We start from the raw sequence: 6,000 nt of genomic DNA, 5'->3' as shown, positions 1-6,000 counted from the left end.
AGAAACAAACAAATCAGGTTCAATTCAGCAAGTATTCACCTTTAAACTGTTGATTCTATTAATACTGATGACGTTTACAGCCCTGACAACACTTCGGCAGCACTTCGTGGCTCACCGGAAGAAAACACACACACTAACCTCTATGATTTCACTTCAAATGACAGGCTATATATATAGCTGTCCTGATTTCGCTCTAACATACATGATCACAAGAGCGAAATCAGCATTACACACAAGAGCGAAATCAATTCTATGACCCTATGAGCGAAATCATCATTAACAAGAGGTTTCGCTCCAAATGACACCATGTCATTTGGGGCGAAATCAGCATTAACAAGATTTCTTGAATCTCGTGCCCTGAACTAACCTATTCTACACTAGACTCGATACAAGACGAAGTCGACAGATGCATGCACCAACAGACTCCCCCTCAAATGTTGACGAGTCGCATGTGTCGAGTCTTTGACAATGTCGTGACTTTGTATCTTCAGTCTTGATCAGTCTTTGAGCTTCTCTTTGAAAAATTTGACACTGTAAACATCCTCAAACTCTACTTCCTCTCTTTCTCTTTTATCACCAACAAACTTCTTCTCTTAGATGTTGACATCTTTAAATTCATCATCATCAACATGCACTCCCCCTCAAATGTTGACTCATCCTGCATAAAACTCTACCACAAACATAAGTTTTATGATAAACATTTAAGCGTTTAGACAACACTTGAAAATCCTATCACAAACTGATTTATCAGTTAAAATCTGATGAACCATTTGCAAATTTTAACTTTAAACCATTCACACTTTATCATTTCCAACACAGTTCATCAAGTTTAGCATTTGAATTTTTGAAAATCAGCTTTTCAATATCAGTTGTCGAAAATCTTTTTGGATTTTTCAAAAATTATGCTAAAACACACTAAAATCTTTTTGGAATTTTGAAAAATAACCAAACTGCAATGCAGTAAAGAAATATTTACAGACAATATTTTTGTGAGTTTGTGTATGAGGATCATATCAGTTTATGAAACAAATCATCAACACCGTTAAGCTTCATTTCATTTAAAGTTCTAAACAATTCACCTAGATTGTCAGTATATTTGTCCACTTAAATTTTCACACAAAGTTCAACTGATCTGAGATATGTAATTAATGATTTAAGCTCTTGAACTTATCCGTGTGTCCCACTACTTGAATATACTCCCGTATCCAGATCCCAATATTCAGTCTTACAGGTGATTATACCACAGCTGATATCTGTTCAGGGGTTAATTGCAAGGGCCGTGAGAGCTCGGGTCGATACTTCTGTATACGCAAAGAGATGACGGCTTCGACTTTTCGGTGTGTCCCCTTTAGAGGATCTTTTGATTACAACAGAAGTGACTATCAATTTTATTGTTTCATCAACATGCTGAGGGCGAAGCTATATTTCAAGCTTTTGCTAAAAGTATTATCCGGGGACTAGGTCAGTACTTCCATACAGCAGAAGTCCCGGGATAATACCCCAGATATCACTGAGCATAAAGACCTAGTATCTCAGAATACGGGACCTTTCAAACAAGATTTCAGGGGTTACGTATATATCCAAGAAGTTGTTAACCCACAGAACAAGCAAGTTTGAATTTAGGTTTATATCTCGTTACAGTTTACTAAATGTGTAAAAACCTACTGGCATATCCGCAGTGAGATTGTTTATCACATTTTTACTTTCCATTTCTTTAGCATGTTGTGACAGTCCACTGATGTACTATCATTTCCTCTTTTATACAACAAACTCATTTTTTGAATTTTATCATGTTTTTGGCTTTTTCAAATTTTCTAATGTTTTTGGATTTTCTGAAATTTTCTACTCCCCCTAAAATGCAAACACATTAAAGAAAATTGAAAACAAACTGTACAGAAATATGACAACCGACATCAAATCGCCTCAATTCGCCATTCACTTGACATAAACAATCAGAACTCCCCCTATCAACAAACGATTTTCCCATTTAGATTTCGAAACACTTAAGTTTGTTTTAATCAAAATGGTTTTTCCGGAAAATAAGTTTGGATGATTTTACCACTTGTAGGTATATCAATAATAGGTTCGTGAATGTGGTTCATCATATTGTCTTTCAACCACTTGTAGGAAAATGCAAGTACAAATTAATGTCCTTGATTTACCATATGCAAGTATGCACAACCAAATCTTCTAACCACTTGCAAGTAAAACACAAACAAACCTTGTTACCGTTTGTATGATAGACATTACCGTAGTAGATTCTTCAAGAAAGATGCCGATTCCTGATCCACGATTACAAACTTGGGATCTCCGGCAAGTCAGGTTTTTAGTCGAAGAAAATATCCACCCAAGCCTGACCAGCCTTGGGTGTCACCGAGTCACCATCACTCGGTTTCTTACCTCCTCTCTTCTTCTCATAAAATTCTTTAACCCCTTTGACTTTTCGGTCAATCATCTTACCAAAGATATGTTTTACCTTGGGGTTAAAGACCTTCTCAGCATCAAAATCCTGTTTGTCATTATAAAATTGGTTAGAAATTTCAACTTTACCAATTTTATTCTTATAATTTTCAGCCTGAAGTGATGGAAAATCCTCATCATTCACAATCGGAGCTGATTTTTCATCTTTTAAAATAGCTTCACTTTTTGAAACAACCTGTGGCTCATCTGACTTTGTGGAGTCAGATTCATCGCCAGAAGATAGCTCCTCTGAATTTGACCTATCAGAATCATCGCTAGAGCTTTCAACAGCTTTCTTAACAACCCATTTTTGGTTGTCAGATTTAGCTCTCTTCTTGTAAAACTTGTTTGAACATTCACCAATTTCAAATGTAGAATTTTTAAACAATTTGGTTCTATCAATTGGTGGTTCAAACTCAACCACTTTCTCTTTGAGTTTATTAGATACTCCCTGTTTTGATTGTATTGCCTTAGAACAATCCCTGGCAATATGTCCAACTTTGTTGCATTGAAAACAGGTTCTCGTATCTTTCTTCTGCTCAGTCATCTTCTTCATTTCATCTTGCTTCTTTGCAAGGAATTCACTGTTTGACTGCCTCCAGAATTCTTTCTTTTCTTCTTCTTCAGCTGATGTACCTGAAACAAATGTCATCTTTGATTTAAAATCTCGAATATATTTTTCATTTTTCTGTTTTTCTGTTGGAATAAATCCCAATCCTTTCTTTTTGAAATTACGGTTAGGGTTTGGTTTCTTGTGAAAACCTGAACCAGAACTGTAACCTTTTTTCTTGTTTAATCTTTGTTGCACTCTTGAGGTGTAATTTTTAGGTTTTTCATTAAGATGTAAATCTTTTATTTCAGAAATATTAATTTCTGTTAGTTTAAAAACCTTTTTAATCATTTCAGTTTTGACACCTCTTATTGGAAATTCCTCATCAGAATATAATTTGTCAGAATCATTCAAAGTATAAACAACTTTAAACGTTTCATCATCCAAATTAGATTTTGATAACAGAAATTCTTTGTCATAAACAATTTTGCCTTGTTTTTCTGTTTGACCCGGAGTGCTTGACTCAGACTTTGACTCTAAACTAGACTCCGACTTTGACTCCTCTATCTCATCGTTATCTAACACATGATCTACGACTTTCTTCATTAATTGAGACTGTTGATCAGTGTCAGACGATGTATAAACGACATCAATGTTTTCTGGCAGATTGAAAGATGACTCCGACTCCCACTGCAAATTTGTTGCCTTTTTGACTCTTTCATCATTTGGATTTCTAACCAAATAACCATTTTCTAGAGGGGGTGGACACTTGTTGTAAATGACACCTTGTTTCTTACCAGATGTCGTCTCTACAGTGCCTTTCTTCTTTTTAGTCTTTTTCACTGGAGTCTTTTCTTCAATCTTTTCTTCTGAGACTTTCTTTTCTTCAGTTACATCATTGTCCTCAAATGCCTTTAAGCTTTCAGCTGTCGGATAAATCCTGTCAATAACATAAGACGAACATGAGTAACTCTTCAACAAACGATTAACTCTTTCTGTTTCAATCCTCTGAAGTTCCAGTTTTTGTTCAAGAGCAGCACACTTCTCGATATAATTGTTCACAACTTTTTGCTTAACCATGAACGCTCCCTGAAGTGTTTTCATTGTTGTAGCCTGCTCTTCACTTGTGTCGTTGTACATATTCATTGCCCTGTTCAACACATCATATGATTCTTTCAATCTGTTCATGTTGTGGATCAATGAACTGTTCTGTTTCATTACAACTTCACAATTTTCACAAGTTATTGGACTCTTTTTCGCAATTGCTTATTCGTTAATCTCGAACTTTGGAACTTCTTTCACTTTTCTTCTCACCACCGACACTGTTTCATCGTCACGACTAATCGGTGTCTTTACCTTTTTCTTTTTCTTCTTTGCCTTCTCATCCTCACTATCGCTTTCTGCCATCATCTTTAAATGTTGTGCCATTTTTCTAGCATAATATTCAGTTCCATCATCATCACTATCTTCTTCGACTCTTGCAATGAAAGCTTTGTGAGCTGTATGAGCTGTAGCTTGATCAGGAATATAGTTATCCCAAGTGAAATTCTCCCAGCTAAAATCCTCGGGTAGCTTTTCATCTTCTTGATCGATCAAACAAGCTTTTCCATCAGCTGAGACATATTTATCCCAGAGTGAATTGCAAGTTTTGTCCTTTATCTTTAGGTCATTTTGCAAGTTTTGTCCTTTATGTTTAAATTTGACGAGTTTTGTCCTTTATGTTTGAAAATCAAGCACGTTTTACCCTTTAGGGCAAAGCGTGCTTGATTTTTAAGGACAAAACGTGCTTGATTTTTTAAACATAAAGGACAAAACGTGCTTGATTTTTAAACATAAAGGACAAAACGTGCTTGATTTTTAAGGCCCAAAGGGTAAAACGTGCTTGATTTTTAAACATAAAGGACAAAACTCGTCAAATTTAAACATAAAGGACAAAACTTGCAAAATGGCCTAAAGATAAAGGACAAAACTTGCAATTCACTCTTTATCCCAGTTGAATTGCTTCTTTTCATCCTGATTAACCACACAAGCTCTCTTTCCAGAGTCTTCAATTATGTGTCTTCCATGTGCAGTTTGTGCTTGATGTTGATTCTGTTGAGATGGTTGTTGAGCAACTTGATGGTAGATGGCTTTTCGGTAGTAATCATTGTTGTTGTTGAAAGGATTCTGAGCTCCACTTGCTTCGCGGTTGGTGCACTCTCTCTTAAAGTGACATTTCTCCCTGCAACGAAAACAAGTGACTTTAGATTTGTCAAAACCTAAAGTAGAAACATTAGCCTCACGAAGATCATCTCTCCCCGTGATCTGCTTGAATTTTTCAGCTCTCCTTAACACGCTTGCCAAACACCATTTTATGTCCATCAGTTCCATCTCTTCAGCATCTATCTGGTCGTAATCTTCCTTTGTTAGCATTGGATTCCCGATACGACCTGCAACAAAACAACTATAAGATTCTAAAACCATTCCCAATAAAGACATGTGATTTTTAGCAACTTCCTCAGAATAATCTTGATCATTTTCAAGATTTAAAACAATATTGCACTGAAGTTTTCTCCCATTTTTTGTTGTTGAAATGTTTGGATCAAAAGACGGAAATGATGTAAAACTTGTTTTGCTGTTTGATCCTGTTGATGAACTTCCAGAAGAATTCTTGGCGTTGTAAGCACTTTCCACTTTTGGAGATAGATTTGTAGATTTCTCATTCACCCCTGCTTTGTAGTACAACCCAATATCCTGTTCACCATCGAAATATTTCATTCGTACAATCTTTCTTTGCTCCATTTCCTGAGCTTCCAACTTTTCAATGAATTTGCTCAAGGTTAACGTGCTAAAACCCTTTTTGTTCCTGAGCATCATTAGATATGTTCCCCAAGTTTCATGTGGTAACACATCTGCAAGTTTTTCAATCAACTCTTCATTGTCTTTGTTGATGCTTAACCTCTTCATGTTCACCAACAAGTTGCAATATCTTTCAATGATCTGCTTTGTAC

This window comes from Helianthus annuus, chromosome 3 (genome assembly GCF_002127325.2).
Source record: "Helianthus annuus cultivar XRQ/B chromosome 3, HanXRQr2.0-SUNRISE, whole genome shotgun sequence".
In the NCBI taxonomy this organism is placed as follows: Eukaryota; Viridiplantae; Streptophyta; class Magnoliopsida; order Asterales; family Asteraceae; genus Helianthus; species Helianthus annuus.
Note: the sequence above shows the minus strand (reverse complement) of the source record.